The sequence below is a fragment of the Bos grunniens genome, chromosome 27 (assembly GCF_055505025.1).
Source record: "Bos grunniens cultivar Pamir isolate PY7600 chromosome 27, Bosgru_T2T1.0, whole genome shotgun sequence".
Taxonomy (NCBI): domain Eukaryota; kingdom Metazoa; phylum Chordata; class Mammalia; order Artiodactyla; family Bovidae; genus Bos; species Bos grunniens.
The window spans coordinates 25,137,092-25,155,458 of NC_141191.1; the positions used below are offsets into that span (position 1 = coordinate 25,137,092).

Sequence of the window (18,367 nt, forward strand, 5' to 3'; positions counted from 1 at the left end):
ATTCAGTTTCTAGTATTGAGTTTAACTTTAAATGAAGCTTCCAAACTTGACCATGCTCTATTATTTCAGGCTGCTGTAACAAAATATGATAGACTGGATGGTTTAACAATGGACATTTATTTCTTATAGTTCCCGAGGCTGAGAAATCCAAGATTAAGGTGCTGGACAGTTTGGTTTCTGATCAGGTCCCTCTTCCTTATTGGGTGTGCAAATGACCTCCTGTGTGTCCTGGGTCCTCACATGGCAGAGAGTGACCTCTGCTGTCTCTCTCTCTCTCTCTCTCTCTCCTTACAAGGTTTCTAGTCCCATCATTATCCCACAAAGGGTTCCACCTTCATGGCTTCATCTAAATCTAATTATATCCAAATATGACCACATTACAGAGTTAGGGCTTCCAAATATGTATTTAGAGTGTGTGTGTTGGGGGGTGGGGTGCACAGTGCAATCCATAGCAAATACTAAAATACTGACATACATAAAAAAAAAAGCAAATTGACTCCAATATTCAATTCCATAATAGCTTGGATCTGAAACTAGATTTTGTTGGTATTTGAAAATCTTGATAGAACACACTCTTCCTTTCCTTATTAAAATATGAGTACTAACGTAAAATTGGAACAATATGTCATCTGATTTACTATATTTTGGGTCAAGTGGTGAAAGAACTATTCAGACAACCTGCCAGATTCTGTTAGGTTACACCCAGAGCTTCACGGTTTAAGACAAACCCAGGCTGAAGTTTTGACTCATAGGCATGTGGTCTGGCTCAAGAATATGCTACATGTCTCTGGAAATACACACACGGATGCACACACACACACACACACACACATACACACATATACAGACATGGAGCCAAGAAACACAGAAATGTCTTCGGAGAATGAAAGCAAAAACCAGAACTGAGTATCTTGTCCTACCAATTTCCGCCATCCCTTAGAGAAGCAGCTAAGAATTTCCTTTGTGGTTTCCATTTCAAGGAATTTTTAAAACTCAGCAGTAACTAAGTTTCTTTTTGTATTATCTCATAATTCTATTTCTCTCAAGAAATGGGTGTATTAACCTTGTGACAGCAGTAAGTTTATAGATAAGCACAGACAACATAGAAAAAGCATTTAAACATGATATGAAAAAAGAAAAGTCACACACTGCTCAACTACACATAAGGTCGCAAAATAGCCCTTTTTGTTTTGTTTTCTTTTGACTTTTAACTTCAATCCCTTAGGTGCCATCATGTTTCACTCTGGTTTCCCATAAGCCCCAAAGTGTCATTATAGACCAGCTGCTCAATCCCACTCTGCCCACACATGCCCCTTGTTCTAAATTACCCTCCTTGGTTCTAACCCTCCTCCCTACAGTCCACACTAATCAAAATTCCTGTTCCTATGGATAGGAGGAAAAAATCTAATTAAACTACTGCTCAAATGTGATTCCCTGATAACTTTCCATGCTACCCCCCAACCCCAGCTCTTAATTGTGTAGTGTTAGGAATAAAATTCTAAGTAGGACATGGAACTTGAACAGGAGAATCAGATATGATTCATCTTAGCAGGCAGGACAGTAACATATATTTACAACACAGGAAAAACTAGGCTTTTGGCAGTGACATCCCATTAATTTCTAGAATTTTGTTGTTGCATCTTTCTTGCACGACAGATGTTCCCTTTTTTCTTATCTATCTTCTTTCTTCCATCCTGAAATTTTTATTTCAGTTACAAAAAATGATCTCTCTAAATGGCAAAGATCAGTCTTTAATTTAAGGTATTTCTTTAGCAAATCTCCCTTACAATAGTCCCCAGACAAGAGGCATGTTTGAAAAGAGGTATAAATACAGTATTGTGTGTTAGTTACTCGGTTGTGTCCTACTCATTGCAATTGCATGGACTGTAGCCCACCAGGCTCCTCTGTCCATGGGATTCTCCAGACAAGAATATTGGAGTGGGTTGCCATTCCCTTCTCCAGGGGATCTTCCCCACCCAGTTATAGAACCTGGGTCTCCTGTATTGCAGGCAAATTCTTTACTGTCTGAGTCAGCAGGGAAGCAAGTACAATATTAAAAGAAAATAAAGAAAAGAGTAGTTACATATAATTTTGGGGTCATCTGGAAAGGCATTTACAGAGAAGCAGATATTATTAGAATTAGGCCTTAGGATAACAAACATTTGGAGAGAAATGTTAAAATGACTTTCACTTAAAATGGAAAATAAAACAGTACCAAATGCTTGCAAAGAGGATGCATGTCTAAATTTTTTATTTATTATATTATAAAGTAATTATTTCAATTTTATTTAAATTGTCACAATTATCTTTAAAATCGTTAACAACAGTGGGCCTTGCTGTGAGTGTGTGTTAGTTGCTCAGTTGTGGACTGTAGCCCACCAAGCTCCTCTGTCCATTGGATTCTCCAGGCAAGAATACTGGAGTGGGTAGCATTTTGTCCTCCAGGGGATCTTTCTGACTCAGGGATCAAACCCAGGTATTCTGCATTGTAAAGAATCAAGTGGATTCTTTACTGCCTGAGCTGCCAGGGAAGCCGTGGGTCTTGCTGTAGGTAACAAAAACATTTATTGTGTTTAATACTCTTTTCCTAATCACCTCTTGGCAAAAAAGAGGCTAACACAATTATTTGATCCATTTCTTTAAATATTTCTAATTCACTTATTCTATTTGTTTATATATCTGTACATGCTGTGGTTTCTATCCAATTTAGTTTTTAACAGTAATTATCATTATTATTATTTTCCCATCTAAAAAAGAAGCAAATAGTCATCCTGGCATGGGCTATATGGTGATTTAGTCACTAAGTTATGTCTGATTCTTGCAACCCCATGGACTGTAAGTAGCCTGCCAGGTTCTTCTGTCCATGGGATTTCTCAGGCAAGAATACTGGAGTGGGTTTCCAGCTCTTTCTCCAGGGGATCTTTCGATCCAGGGATCAAACCCGTGTTTCCTGCACTGCGGGGAAACCCATGGGCTATACAGACATACGGTAAAACAATTTTTCTTACATGTAAAGTTTTGAGATACACGCCAGTGATAGAAAACTCCTCTCTCATGAGCTTCAGTATCATCAGACTGGCTTCGCTGATGCAGAGCCCAAAGAAAACAGGCCTGGGGCCCATCACTCAGGGAATTCTGTTTCCAAGTTCAGTGTGTCTGTTGCTCAAGATGACTTAGCATGTGGAGTTGTTTTTGCCCTAAACTTTAAAGTCAAATGTCTGTGTTTTTGATAGTTCACACTTTCTTCTCAAAACCCAAAATATTATTTTAACTCATTAAAAATCTTGCAGCTCAGCAAGGCCCCAAATGAAATAGCTACTGTGTTTCTCTGATTCATTTGTCTACATAGGAACTTGGCAACTGTAATTGACACTCCATTTTGACCCACGAATACCTAATATAAGGAGAGGAAACTCTCCTATATTTTATTCCACAATAAGATTATTTTCATAGTGAAATTCAACTTTCCAACATAAAGATAGAGGAAACCCATTATGACACATGTTTTACAAACTCTTTTGAACTATTTTTCTAACATTTGAATTTTGGCAATGGTTTTGCTCCATTCTGCCCAACATACGTTCCTTCAACTTAAAATGAGATATATAATTTCATGAAAACATTAATTTTAAAGTTTAAAAAATTTTTTCTCTTCTTATACAAAACGGAAACTGGTCACTGCAATTTATGAAAGAAAATACTGTTGTATATTGTTTTACCCAAGAAAATAAATTAAGATCAGGCTGTAGAAGTGATACTATACAAATGGGAACTTGTCCTATTGGATAACCGAACAGATTATCAACATTTTGCAAGAGTTTGAGAAACAACCTTTCACTTCTAATTGTGTTCGTTAATACTAATGGCTTATATATCACTTCTATCAAGGCTGATAACCCATTGAAACTAATGGTTCTTTGATTATATACCTCCAGTTTATATATAATAGACGCTATTTCATTCCTGCTTGACAAAATAGTGGTGAAAGTTTTTCAGTTCTCTAGATTTTGATCATGTATTTTATCTATAAAAACATTACTAAAAAAGAAAAACCCACATTCTTTTCAAATGAACTATATGTTTAGCCATAAAACAACTCAATAAAAATTCAAATCATCCATAGTGATTCTCCAGTCATAATGAAATTAAATTAGAAATCAACAACAAAGATAACAAGAAAATAACATACTGTTAACCCTTTTGAACATAGCTGCAAAAATTCTTAACAATATTTTAGTAAATTATTCAATAGTGTATGAGAAAATATACATCATGACAAAGTTTTTGGGCTCCAAAATCACTGCAGATGGTTACTGCAGCCATGAAATTAAAGATGCTCGCTCCTTGGACGAAAAGCCACAACAAACCTAGACAGTGTATTAAAAAGCAGAGACATTACTTTGCTGACAAAGGTCCATATAGTCAAAGCTATGGTTTTTCAGTAGTCATGTATGGATGTGAAAGCTGGACCATAAAGAAGGCTGAGCACCAAAGAATTGGTGTGTTTGAATTGTGGTGCTGGAGAAGACTCTTGAGAGTCCCTTGGACTGCAAGGAGATCCAACCAGTCAATCCTAAAGGAAATCAACCCTAAATATTCAGGGACTGATGCTGAAGCTGAAGCTCCAAAAATGTGGCCACCTAATTCGAAGAGCTGACTCATTGGGAAAGACCCTGATGTTGGAAAAGATTGAAGGCAGGAGGACAAGGGGACAAGAGAGGATGAGACGGTTGGATGGCATCACTGACTTGATGGACGTGAATTTGAGCAAGCTCCGGGAGATGGAGAGGAAAACCTGTCATGCTGCAGTCTATGAGGTCACAAAGAATCAGACATGACAGCGAGTGAAGAACAACACAATGGTTTATGCCAGGAACGGAAGATTTGTTTAAAGTTTGAAAATCAATTGATGACATGCAGCATTATTAACAGACTTATAAAAACTTTATACAGACTAAAAAATAAAAATCTTATTCAGAAAAATCTTTTTTGGATTGAAGTATCATTTCCTGATTAAAAAGAACTCTCAACAGACTAGAAGTAGCGAAGGGTTTCTCAACCTCAACATGGTCGACATTTTGGTCAGATAATTATTTGCTGTGGGAACCTGACATTTTGGATCAGATAATCATTTGTTGTGGCAAACTGTAATTGTGCATTACAGTATATTTTGGAGCCAGAAGCACCACTCTGTTCAGTTGCATGACCAAAAAATATCTCCAAACATCTGTAAACATCCTTATTAAATAAAATCCTACTCTTGGTTGAGAACCACTGAAATGGAAGGAAATTCCCTCATCTGATAAAGAACATCTACAAAAAAAAAAAAAAAAAAATCCTTGCAGCTAATATCATAATTAATGGTAAGAGTCCAAATGCTTTCTTCTTTAGACCCAAGACAAGACGAAACTGTTCACTTTCACCTATGTTATTCAACATTGTAGTGCAGATTCTAGCCTGTGGAGTAAAACAACAACAACAAATAAAAAAAGTAACAGGACTTCCCTGGTGGTGCAGTGGAAAAGAATCTGCCTGCCAATGCAGGCAATTCTGGGTTCGGGAAGATTCCACATTTTGTGGCGCAACTAAGCCCCTGGACCACAGCTACTGAAGCCTGTGTGCCTGGAGACCGTGCTCAGCAACAGGAGAACCACAGCAGTGAGAAGCCCATATACTGCAACCAAGAACAGTCCCTGCTCATTGCACCTAGAGAAAGCCTGTGCAAAGCAACAAAGACCCAAAACAGCCAAAATTAATTAATTAAAAAATTAAAATGTTCACGTTGAAAAAGAAGAAGCAAAACTATCTAATCACATGCAACATAATCTATGTTGGAAATCTTAGGGACCATCAAAAAGCTACTGAAATTAGTTTTGCAAGTTTGAAGGATACAAATTCACATACAAAAATAAAGTGTGTTCTATGTAACAGCAATAAACAATTGGAAATGGAATTTTTGGAATATATCATTTACAATATTCTCAAAACTATGAAATACTTAGAGATAAATCTGACAAAAATGTGCAAAACTATATTACAGTGAAAAGAAGGAAACACTTGTAAGAGAAACTAAAAACCTAAATAAAAGAAGAGACAGATTGTGTTCATGAAACAGAAGACAATGTTATTAAGACGTTACTTCTGCCCTAAATTGATCAAAATTCCAGCAAGCACTTACATGGAAATGGACAAGCTGCTTCTAAGATTCATATACAAGTGTAATCGTCCTAGATTATCCAAACAACTTTGAAAAAGAAGAACAAAGTTAGAATATTTATACTACTTTATTTCAAATCCCACTATAAAGCTACAGTAATGAATATTATGTGGTATTGCATAAGAGATAGATAAATAAGTCAATGGAACAGAATAGAGTCAAGAAATAGAACATTACATATTTGGTCAATTGATTCTTTTGTTTTTTTTTTTTTGTTTTTGTTTTTTTGTTTAAATTTTATTTTATTTTTAAACTTTACGTAATTGTATTAGTTTTGCCAAATATCAAAATGAATCCGCCACAGGTATACATGTGTTCCCCATCCTAAAGGGATAAAGACAATTCTGTGGAGGAAAGCTATTACAAATGGCACTGGAGCAACTGGGTATCCTCATTACAAAAAAAAAAGTTTAATCCACCCTCTTACTATGGCATATAAAAAAATTAACTTTAAATGTATCAAAGAGCCTAAATGTAAAATCTAAATCCATAAAACTTCCAGCGTAACATATAGGAGAAAATCTTTGTGATCTTAGATCGGGCGATGAAACCTAATTTCTTTGCCTTGAGATGGGAAACACAATCCACAAAAGAAAAAATTTGTTAATATTTTTCTTTTCTCAAAAGTAAGAACTTCCACTTTATAAAAGGCACTGTTAAAAAATGAAACGACAAACTAAACTGGGAAGAAATATCTGCAAATCATCTGATAAAGACCTTGTATGCAGAATACACCAAGATATCTCTACTTTTACTTCCTATGTAGCACATCTAATTCTTCAGGAAAGATCTCTTGGCATCACACACTGAAAAAAGTTCACCTTTCTCATCGCCTCCATCAAAGCCCTTCATGTCTCTCACTGGATTTCCATAGTAACCTCCTACCTGGTCCTTTTTTGGCCCTTAGTTACTTTCAGCCTATTAATACAGCAGCCAGAGTAACCCCATTCCAATGTAAAGCAGATCTTGCCACTCAGCCTTGCCAGGGCACCACTTTTCAGAATCAAAGCCAAAGTCCCTACAAGATACCACCTAACTAACTCACTCTTCCTTACCTTCCTGAGTGCATCTTGTCCTTCTCTACCCTTTCCTCCTTCCATCCCAGCCTCATTGATTTCCTTGCTATTTGGGGAAACTACCAGGCACACTCTTTTTTAAGATCTTGTTTACACTGCCTAGACTCTATGACCCTCAGATATCTATATGGCCATCTCCCTCTCCTTTTAAAACTTTTACTAAAACGTTCCTGAGAGAGATTTCCCCTGATATCCCTTAGTTAATTCTCTAACATGATTGTCCCTCACTCCTCATATTCTTTATCATGCTCTGCATTTTCTGCTTCCCTTAGTAATTATTCACATACTAGATAATTTATGTATTTATGCTTGTTGTGCTTTACTAACCCTCTACCCTCCATTTTAATGTCCGTGAGGGCAAAGTCCTTTTTCTCCTTTTGGTTGGGGGGTGTTTAATGATATTTCCTACATGCACTGAACAGTACCATGAATATAGCAAATACAAAGTAAATATTGCTTGAGTGTGGGGACAGATATTAAGTATGTCACTCGATAAGTATTCTGAGGCTTTCCAGTGGTTCAGTTTTAAAGAGACAAATATGAGAAGTATACTTGTATTTTAACAGAAATTGAACAGATATCCCTTCAAGGCTACAAGCCTTGGTAACGAGTTCATGACTCCCATCCCTGCCGCTCCCCCTCCAGCGGTACACTGAGGACGATGCCCTGGATGCTGGAGTATAGGATAAGGAGTCAGGTGGAATGATTCTCAAAGGGCAGAGATTTAACTGGAGCAGAAGTTTTATGAGATGAAGAAATCTGGACACAGATAGTTTCACCTTTTCCAGGCGAACAGAGAGCGCAAGAGACAATGTCTAAGAACAATAAAAGCATTTGAAAGGACAACAAGAGAAGCTAGAGAGAGTATGAGCTTTCAGCCTAAAGAGAAGAGGAAACATTTTTTGAATAGACTGAAGATACAGGGAAATGAGAATTTCAGAGAAAGTTATATTAACCTCAACAAGGATGCTAAAGAGTACCAAATGGCCATGTTAGCCTAAGTTTTCATACGGAACAAATCTTTGTGGGACATAGAACTAACCTTCACCTCCACTAGCTGGGCACACCTAGACCTCTCTCAAGTATCTTTCATGGCTTGGGATCTTCATGCTTCTAAGAATATTCTGGCCCTTTTGAATAGGCAGGGAGATTCAACGTTTTCAGAGACCATATATATTGTGCCAGTGTAGTTTTTCTTTCTTCTATTTTTTTTTTTTTACTGTTTTCTAAGTTTATGTTTTAATTTCTATTGGGAATTTATCAGTATACTTTTTTTCATAGCTATTCCAGAGTTGTAATTGGAAGGGAAGCAATGTATATAATAATCCAAAAAGCAGATATAATGGGTTTTGGTGAATTTATATGGTTTTGCTACTTTTGTCAGCTTAACATCAAACTTGTGTTCCTTTAATAAATTCTTCTGGATGAATACTAAATGTTTGGCAAAATGTGGTATCAAAAGTGTGACAACATTGATCCAAAAACTAACCAATCAGAATTACATTGATCAAAAATCAGTGATAAAAAATAAAAAATCAACATTTATCAAGAGCTAACCAAATTTGGATCATTGACAACACTGATCCAAAACTAATATGCATATGCAGATTATTAAAACTACAAAATTGTATTTTTTTCCTACATGGGTATGTGTCTATCAAAATGAGCCTATTGGAAGAAAGTACATGTAAATATTGCTGAAAAAATAACTAGAAATCTATCAAATACTACATCTTTATTGCTCTGACACATATGTGGTTACTCCAATAAATTGCAAGCAAAGTTTTCACGTAGATTTTTGAAAGATCAGTTTTCAGAGACAGTTTCTTCATGGCTTCCTAGGTGGCGCTAGAGGTAAAGAATCTGCCTGCCAGTGCAGGAAATGCAAGAGGCAAGAGTTCGATCCCTTGGTCAAGAAGATCCCCTGGAGGAAGGCGTGACAGCCCATTCCAGTATCCTTGCTTGGAGAATCCCCATGAACAAAGGAGCCTGGAGGGCTACAGTCCGTGGGGTTGCAAAGAGTTGAAAATGACTGAGTGACTAAGCACGGCATGTACTTGTGTGGACAATTCTAAAGTGCTTTAAAGAAGCGATAGGGAATAAGATTGGCCTATATCCTCTTAAATCAAGCTTGTTCAATAAAATAGTTACATGTTAAAAAAAAAAAAAAAGACACTGTCTATATTAATTTTAAGTTCATTACTATTAGGACTCTATTCTTTCACTAAAACAGAAAAATAAAAGCCTGCTTATACCCACAATATCACAAATGTTAAATGTGAGTGCTGAATTAATGATGATTGTACTCAATTCATAAAGGGCTAAACACTATTTTCAAAGGATAGGTTCCACTTCACACAATCAAAAGGTTGTTGGACTTTAGAGTCCTTGAATTCTATAAAAGTGCAGATTTAAATTTCCCAATGATAGTTGAGGATTAGCTATCCAGTCATAGCCAGTGTTTATTTTTTAGATCCTAGTACATGGGAAGAAGGACAGGGAAGCCTGGCATGATGCAGTTTATGGGGTTACAAAGAGTCAGATACAACTTTGTGACTGAACAACAATAACAGCATGGAAAAAAAGCTCATCTTCACAATAACTTATAATCCTCGTTCTGCAATTCCTTTTTCTTAAAAAAAAAAAAAAAAGTACCTAATTGCTCCACCAATAAAGTTGTTCCAAATGTGTACATTTAACTGAGCTCAGTAGATACAAGTCTTCAGGAAAACAATCATAGAATAGAGATGCAAACATGAAAAAGGCAATTATTTAAATGGTAAAAATAATTCTAGATAACAATGACTGTCACACCAGCCATGAAGTCTAATGACTTGACGTGGACTATCATCTCTAATTTTGAAAAACCCTTAGATCCAGAGACTAAAACCAAGGTTTATGCAGGATAAGTAATTTGAATAGGGTCATCACGATTGTTAGTTTTGGAGCCAGAGTTCTTTCCTGATACTTTGCTTTCAACTTTTTAACTGCCCCTCTACCATATTTTATTAGCTGAATAATATGCAAACATTTAAAGGAGTTTTGTATTGAGATTTACAAGTGGATAGGAGAAGAGGACAAATATCTTGGACCCCTTCTATGTGCCTGACACTATGTTAAATATTTAGGAAACGATCTCATTAGTTATCTTTATCCTCATATCTGGTAAAGCATTTATGAGAATATAAGTTCTGGGATTTGTTTGGAGTCGGGCAACTGAAGGATGAAAAATAAATAAGAGTGATTAAAGATTTGGGAAGAAATCCTTCTAAATAATAGAGTAAATCGTGAAGTCTTATTTGTTTAGGGAAGAGAACATTAAGGAGAAAATTACTAATAAGAGTATCTGGATATCTAAAAAACCATTTATAAATCTATGTGAACAGGGTTTTGTTGTTTCCTCAGGCCAATATAAACAGAAACAAGGCTAAATTATACAAGAGGGGGATTATAGTACTCAGGAGGAGAATCTAGTCAAGAAGAATTAGCGGAGTGAGAATGTTTATTGAGTGCCCTCTGTTACCAGAGGCAGAGCTACAAGCAGATAGGTATAGAGATATACAAGTTATTTTAGGAAAGAACTTACATCAATTCTCATTCCATTCTGCTCCAGTGTTTTCTGAAGGGAAAGAGATAAATTTATAAATATATCTGTATATAAATTTAATCCTATTTTCCAATCTGGGAGTTATGTGGAATTGTCCCTATTTATAACGAGAAATCTGAAACTCAGAGAGTTTAAGAAGTCTTCCTAGTTTCACACAGCAATTAAGAGAGCGTCAAGAGAGACAGTTGAACTCAGGGTGTTACAGTTAGAAAATGTGGGTTCCAAAGTAGACTTGGCTACTGTCCATCATTTGATTGTGAGAAAATTACTCTCATAAATTTCTAATACTTCATCTGTAAGATAAAAATAAGAATACACACAATGATAGTTGGGAAGATTAAATAGTTTCAGTGGAAGTATTTTGAATATGAACATAAATGACCCTTTAAAGAATTTATGAAGTTGTGGACTTCCTTCTTGTGGCTGAAGGTTAACTTCAAGGAATCTAAATGCTCATTTTTTTAATCAGTAATAGTTTGAGATAAACTCCTAAAAATTGCTTCTCCCTCCAGGTTATTTGAATGCTCTTCATCTGAAAATTATATATAAAATGTTATCCCTGCCACTTACCGTTTTAACCAAATTTAACATACAAACCAAATGTTAAGCATTGGGTTTGATATTTCTGATAGTCCATGCTTTGCACTATCTTTGAGAGATTTTAGCTACCGAATAAGAAAAGAAATAATGGCTATAACATAATACTCTGACTTGTCATCTACTCAGTAGTATCAGCAAGTACTCAAAACATGATCATTATGCTATCTAGGTGTCTGTCAGTCTTGATAAAAATTAGAGAATAAATGTGAATAATGAAAACTGCTTACAATTTCAGAGATGTATCACATACATCTAGGGCTAATAGGTTTAATATTTCTTATATCCCTTTTTAAGTTCCTCTTTTCTCATATATAAATTGGGATTGTTCCTCTCATTATTGGAAATCTCTGGGTAGTTGCAAGCCCCATGTAGACCCAATGATCAGGTTAATCTGATCACTAACCACTGAAAGAAATACCTATGTCATAAACCGCAAGAGAATCCATTGATTGTAAATAAAGTAGAAGGGAGGCATTACTGAACAGTTTCAACCAAGCAAGATAATTAAACTCAGAGATGCTGTTTCCTGTTTCTCTGGTATAAACAACCAGCCTGCTGCACCCGCCTCTACACAACCTGGATGTCTCAAGGCCACAGCACCCTTCTTTCCTTCCAAGTTCCCCAAAGAGAATCCTGGGTCATAAAGGAAGAACTGGTGCAACTTCTTTCCTGAAACGACTTGCGCTTCCTCTGCCTTGATATCTGTGTCATCTTATTATAAGAGGAGCGAACATCTATTATTAATTGACGCACTAATTAAAGCCATACTTGCTGTTTCCATTAGCTTATTCCCTACATTCTCCAGAGTTGGCTGTCTGGTTTTAATCAAAACCAAATGGTAGTCCAAGTTCCCAGCCTAGAGCAGCTAGGAGGAAGTCATCCAGTGGAGGCACAAGAAAGCAGAAAAGATAAACAGACGATAGTTCACAACATTTGTGTCGGAGGAAGGATACAGATACTGTGAGCTGCTTGAGAGATGTGAGTCCCAGACTCTGTTCTGCGGGATGGAAGCAGTTGCAAGTGGTTAATGTCAGCAAGACTGTAATAGGATCAAGATGGAGTCTGTCTTCTGCTTTTCCAGCACTAGATGTGTGTGACTGGAGGATTCTGGCCAGAAGCAAGGCTGCCTGGGCCCTGACACAAACTACTTTATTTCCGGGAAGGATTCTTGGGATCAGAGATTTTGAAGAAAACGTTCTGTTTGCTGGATTCCTAGGATCTCACTTAACAGATCTCAGGTACGGTGTGTAATCTGGCTGCAGCAATTTAAATGAAGGAACGGTCAAAAGGTTTTCAAATTTAGAAGAATTACGGTATTAAAAAACTCTAACTGCATCTTGCTCCCTTAAAAGATCTTTTGAAAGGAGTCCTGCAAAGGTATTTTGATTACATTGTGTGTATACACTGAATACAGTGGAAAAGTTGTAGAGGAAGGAAAGAACTGTTTTCTATCTTTTTTTTTTTCCATAAGCAGTGTGGGATAGAAAAAGGCTTTACGGCTTTATGACTCTCCAGCTAATCACCTCAAGGGTTTTGACAAACTCACTTCAGTTCTGTGTAAAATCAGAACTCCTAAATCGCCGGCCTCAGGGCTCCCCCCTCCCCTCCTCCCGGCTCAGTCTTTCTCACACGCACACCACTCAGAGGCAGGAAATGCTTCGCAGGCAATCTGGGCCTGGTTGTGGAGGCCCCTTTTGCAAAACATCAGTCTGAATTTACTAGACAGAAGTCACTAGGAACGCCTTGACAGACTCCGGCTTCGGCTAAGGCTCCCTCCAGCTGCGGAGGCTGTTTTTGTTAGAATCACACACTGCGCAGAACCGCTTAGAATAGAGCCATGATCTCAACCACGAAATGTGAACTTATATTTTGGAGAAAGTAACGGAGACGGACTCCTCTCCTAGGCTGAGTGTTGAAGCATGTCATGCCTCGGCGTTTCAGCTCCTCCTCGTCGAGGTAAGACGCTGTGGACTATCTATCTCTCCGCTTTGAGGCAATCTACAGAGAGGCAGAAAGATTGAGAGACATGTTAGCATCTTGCACGGAGTGGGTGATTTCTTGGGTGTTAGAGCTGAGCCACGAAATCAGAAGTGGAAAAGGTTTAATAAGAAGAAAACTGTGGGTCAAACTGTTTTAGCAGAATGTCAATTCGGAAATAGGCTCCAGGGAGACTTCACTCTTTTTCTCCGCAAAGTAAGATCTTATTTTCAAGTCCTTTTCATCCTTATTTATGACTAAAGCCAGAAGACCAGTTTCCCTATTTTATGACTTTTGTGAAACAAATACATTATTGTCACACATTAAGTGTGAAGTGTAAATGATTTTTTTTTCTTTCCCCGTCTTTTGCCAAGAGAAGAGTAGTTCCTACTAGAATGACTTTATTTCTTAATAATGCATCTTTCAAAGAAAAGTTTGTGTCTCATTTAAAATATGAAGATTGGAGTCTTCAGTATGTCCCCACCCAGTTTCAACTACAGGTCAAACTGCTAATGTACAGCTTGCTAATAAATGGTTTATTTATTTATTTTTCAAAAAAGTAAACACATGAAAGTTTACAACTTATTTCTATCCTAAATAGAATTTACTCTGATTTTTAAAAATTTAAATATCAGAATTAGATTTAAGATATATATTAACTTTCCTGAATTTTAACTATTCACTGCTCAAATTCTGTGTGAATATTTTTGAATAATTAAAGTAAATCTCAATGACAATGACATTCCTTATTACCATTTTAAGGTTGCTGGAGATCACTAAAATCATATGAAAAGCTGATCTGTGTCCATAATTCATGTAATCATAAAATTACATTTCCACAGGACTGTAGTGTTTTTAACTTATGTTTACACGTGCAGTGTATAAGGAAAGAAATATAGTAATGTCTGAAATAGCAGAGTTTTAATAGATAACATAGTGTTATATTTATACTTCTGAATACTTAGAATGAAAACCATTATTTTATAGAAATAATATGGAAAGATATGTGAAAGAAACAAATAGCCATGCATATTTCCAAATTTATTAGATGAACACAAAATATCCTAAATGAAATATGAAAGCTATTTGACAGTTGGATCATATGAAGTCAAAGTTTTCGTCATAAACTTTGACATGGTATAAGGTGACCATTTGCTGTATTAGCTAATCATGCTTAAATTTTATGCTAGAATAACTTGTGTTGACAAATTCTAACTATTCACTAACAATTTAAGTCATGTTAAGACTTAAAAGTGATAAAAAGAATCTGTTTAATATGTTAAAATATTGACTTTTCTAAATTATAATTTAATAAAATTCCTCAATAGAATTTTAAGGAAGGAAAAAAATATGAGAGGTCACCTCTTCTAACAGTTTTGAAGGTGCCAATAAAGAAGCTGAAGTATGACATTCAAAAATGACCTGTCCAAGGTCAAACCGCTAGTTGAAAAGATGACATTGGAACCACCATACCCTGTGTCATAATTCAGATAACTTTATATCACATCATCTTGCTCCCAAATAATAATTATGCATAATAGGGTATGAACATATCCATATCCGGTAGAAGGCTACCTTTAAACAGAAAATTGAAATGCTTCTTAAAAAAAAAAAAGGCTTACAGCTGCCACTAGTATTACAGCATGGGGGGAAAAGAAAATTCCTGGTTTTAAAAAAGAATCAAGTTTACTAAGTAATGAAATTTCCTCAAATGCAAAAGTTTTCTTCTACCTTCAACAAACACTTTAAAGGAGTAACTTGTTTGTGACTGTTTTGTTACATTTCATGTTTATGCCCAGGAAATCAATCCATATGCTAATAATTATATTAATTTTAAACTGATGTTTCTTAAAAACATAGAGTTAAAAAGGAGGTTGTCTGATTCATATTTTTGTATCTAAATGGTATCATTATAACCCAACCCAACCAGTGACGTTCAGGAAAGATTTTACTGCCCCCCATTGGAATCAGTTTAAGAATCTTACACACCCAGACATGTTTTTATTTAAATAACCTAAATCTCCATTGCTATAGCCTGTTTCCAGTTCTATGCATTTTTACCTGAGTGGAGATGTGAAAAGGCTAAATGGACATGTGAAAATATGTGTACATTTTGAGGCCAAATAAACCCACTTCTTTTCATCATGCCTTCAACAGCTTATTTTTAGTCCTTTAATTGGTTCATATATCTACTCTGAGCCTTCTACAAAGTCCTTTAGTTGTAGAATGCAGAATTTGTTATGGTATATAAATAAATGGCTGACCAGTGCAGTGTTAAATGGAGGAGTTGGCTGTTTCATCTGTACCATTCCTCATATATGACAGTATATGTTGCTGATCATGCTGAAACACTGCACTTTTCATGGCAAGGGCCTTTCTAATAAAACTAATATGTTTCATTTTTAGTACATCCCATGTTGTTAGAGAAAATGTGAGTCGTGACCCTTTTCCCCCCATTTTTATGAACCAAATTGGATTTCCTGATGTTATTACCACTTAAATGATAAGCTATTCAACACTTCCAATGTCTCTACACTCTACATGATTGGAATGAGGAATAAACACGTAAAGCAAAAGCCCATATAACTGATTGCATGATTAACTAAAGGGCTTAGTAAAAGAGAGTAGTACATCATTTTATTTATTTTTTCTTGAGTACGTTATAATAAAAAAGAGAATTTTTCTGGCCCTATCCAAGTCTGCCCATACCATATATGCGTGCCAAGTCCCTTCAGTCATGCGCGACTCTTTGCAGCCTATGGACTGTAGCCCGCCAGGCTCCTCTGTCCATGGGATTCTGCAGACAAGAATCCTGAAGCTGGGGGCTGTGCCCTCCTCTGGTGGATCTTCCTGACCCAGGGATCGAGCGCGCATCTCTCATGTCTCCTGCACTGGGAGGTGGGTTCTTTATGGCTAGCGCCACCTGGGAAGCCCCTACCCATACCTACCCCTGTTTTTGTTTAGTCAGCAAGTCGGGTCCGAGTCTTGGGGACCATGGGGTAGACTTACTGAGTCTACCTGAAGCCTTTCAGGTTTCTCTGTCCATGGGATTCTCCAGGCAAGAATGCTGGAGTGTGTTGCCATTCTCTTCTCCAGGGGATCTTCCTGACTCAGGGATTGAACCTGCATCTCCTGCATTGGCAGCTGAGTTCTTTACCGCTGAGCCACCAGGAAGGCCCACAAATGCTTTAGGCATGTTTTAATCTTACTTATAGAGAAAGAGTCTTATAGGATTGTCTTTTCGGTTTTGTTTTGTTTTTACTGTGCTGATTCTTGGTTGTGCATGTACTATCTTTAGTTGCAGCATGCGAGCTCTTGGTTGAGGCTTGTAGGATCTAGTTCTGTGACCGGGTATTGAACCCAGGCCCCCATGCGTTGGGAGTGCAGAGTCTTAGCCACTGGACCATCCTTTCATTCATTTTCTTTTTAGAGAATGAATGAATTGGCATCAGTATCATCTTACAATGAGAATTCTCTCTGTAGATATCATTACAGTACAGCAAAGTTCCAAATGAGTGATGATTTAGGTTTAGATCAGTTATTATTTGAATAAATGTTAAGAATTTTACATCAGAATTTAAAGAGAAAGAGGGAAAATTCCTCCAGATTTTAAGAAAATAGTATAAATATTGAGCCTTCTTCTTCCAAGTGAATGATAAGGCCCTTGTTTGTACAATTTAAGTCAAACAGGTTTATAGAGAAGCCCAAATTCAGATTGTCTTTGGTGTGGATACAGAAATACAGCATGTATTTCTGCCATTCTCATTTGGCACTAAACTGCTGGTCTGCTCATAGAGTTTTGAGAAATAGATGGACTTAGTTTTTGAGGAAGTTATTCAGAATAAAGATGAAGGTGGACCTTGAGACCTAGTTTAAAAGAGATTATTTATTTTGATTCAGTGTATTATAAAGTATAATAAGTGAACTTGAAAATATTGAATAGGAATTTTTGTGTTAAAAAAAAAAGGCAGTGTAAACAGCATGTATGTGAACTTGTTCATGAAAGAAATAGAGGATTGAAAAAGGCAGTTGTAACTGCTTGTATGTATGAAAGTGAAGTGAAAGTCATTCAGTTATGCCCGACTCTTTGCAACCCCATGGACTATATAGTCCGTGGAATTCTCCAGGCCAGAATACCGGAGTGGGTAGCCTTTTTCTTCTCCAGGGGATCTTCCCAACCCAGGGATGGAACCCAGGTCTCCCACATCGCAGGTGGATTCTTTACCAGCTGAGCCACAAGGGAAGACCTCTATGTATGAAAATGTTGTCTTAGACTGAAATAACAGAATGGCTTTAGCAATACAGTTCAGATAATCCAGAGGGAATCAGTCCATTAGTAGAAATGAGATAGAAAGAAAGTAGGAAGAGCAGAAAGCAAGATCAGAAATTCAGTAAGTGTTGCTTTTTATTCCCAGCAATTAGCAAAATGTCTAGTGTGTCAGGTACTGTCAATACCTGTTTTTTAGTAAATGTTTGTGGAGTAAATAGGAGGGAAAGAAGAAAGGAAAGGAAAACCAATGTTGAAGAGTGGGTGTTGTGAGACTTTTTTTTTTTAAGTTTTCCAGACATCCTGTAATGACTGAATAATAATTTTTAAAGAGGAAAGAAAATAAGAGGTTGGCAAGAGTCATCAGAGCCTGAGGCCAGAGGTTAACAACACTCTCATAAGATGACATTACAAGTTCATTAAGAACCAGAGGGAAGCGTGAGCATCCAAAAATAGTTCAAAGTTAAAAGTTACATGAGGCCAGTGAGAGCAGAGCACTGGTGAATTTTCCACAATTTAAATGGGGTGGTGTACTGGAAAGCTCATGGGAAGAGATGGAAAATGGGCTCAGTCTTGCATCTTTGCCATTTGAATCTGCTCTGTGGTTTCAAGCACGCCCCATA

General features: G+C 36.7%; 1 protein-coding gene across 4 annotated transcripts in view; it reads left to right on the forward strand.

The window, feature by feature from the left end:
* Window positions 1-18,367, forward strand: part of DLC1 (DLC1 Rho GTPase activating protein) — a 515,132-nt gene that overhangs the window by 63,090 nt on the left and 433,675 nt on the right. For 2 of the 4 annotated variants that reach the window (XR_015156335.1, XM_086380728.1), the window contains exon 1: window positions 12,078-13,456. The exons of 1 other annotated variant lie outside the window; for it this stretch is intronic. The gene's annotated coding sequence lies outside the window, so the exon portion shown is untranslated. Of the gene's footprint in view, window positions 1-12,063; window positions 13,457-18,367 lie in introns of those variants that run through there. One more of the 4 variants, XM_086380729.1, reaches the window with a different exon arrangement.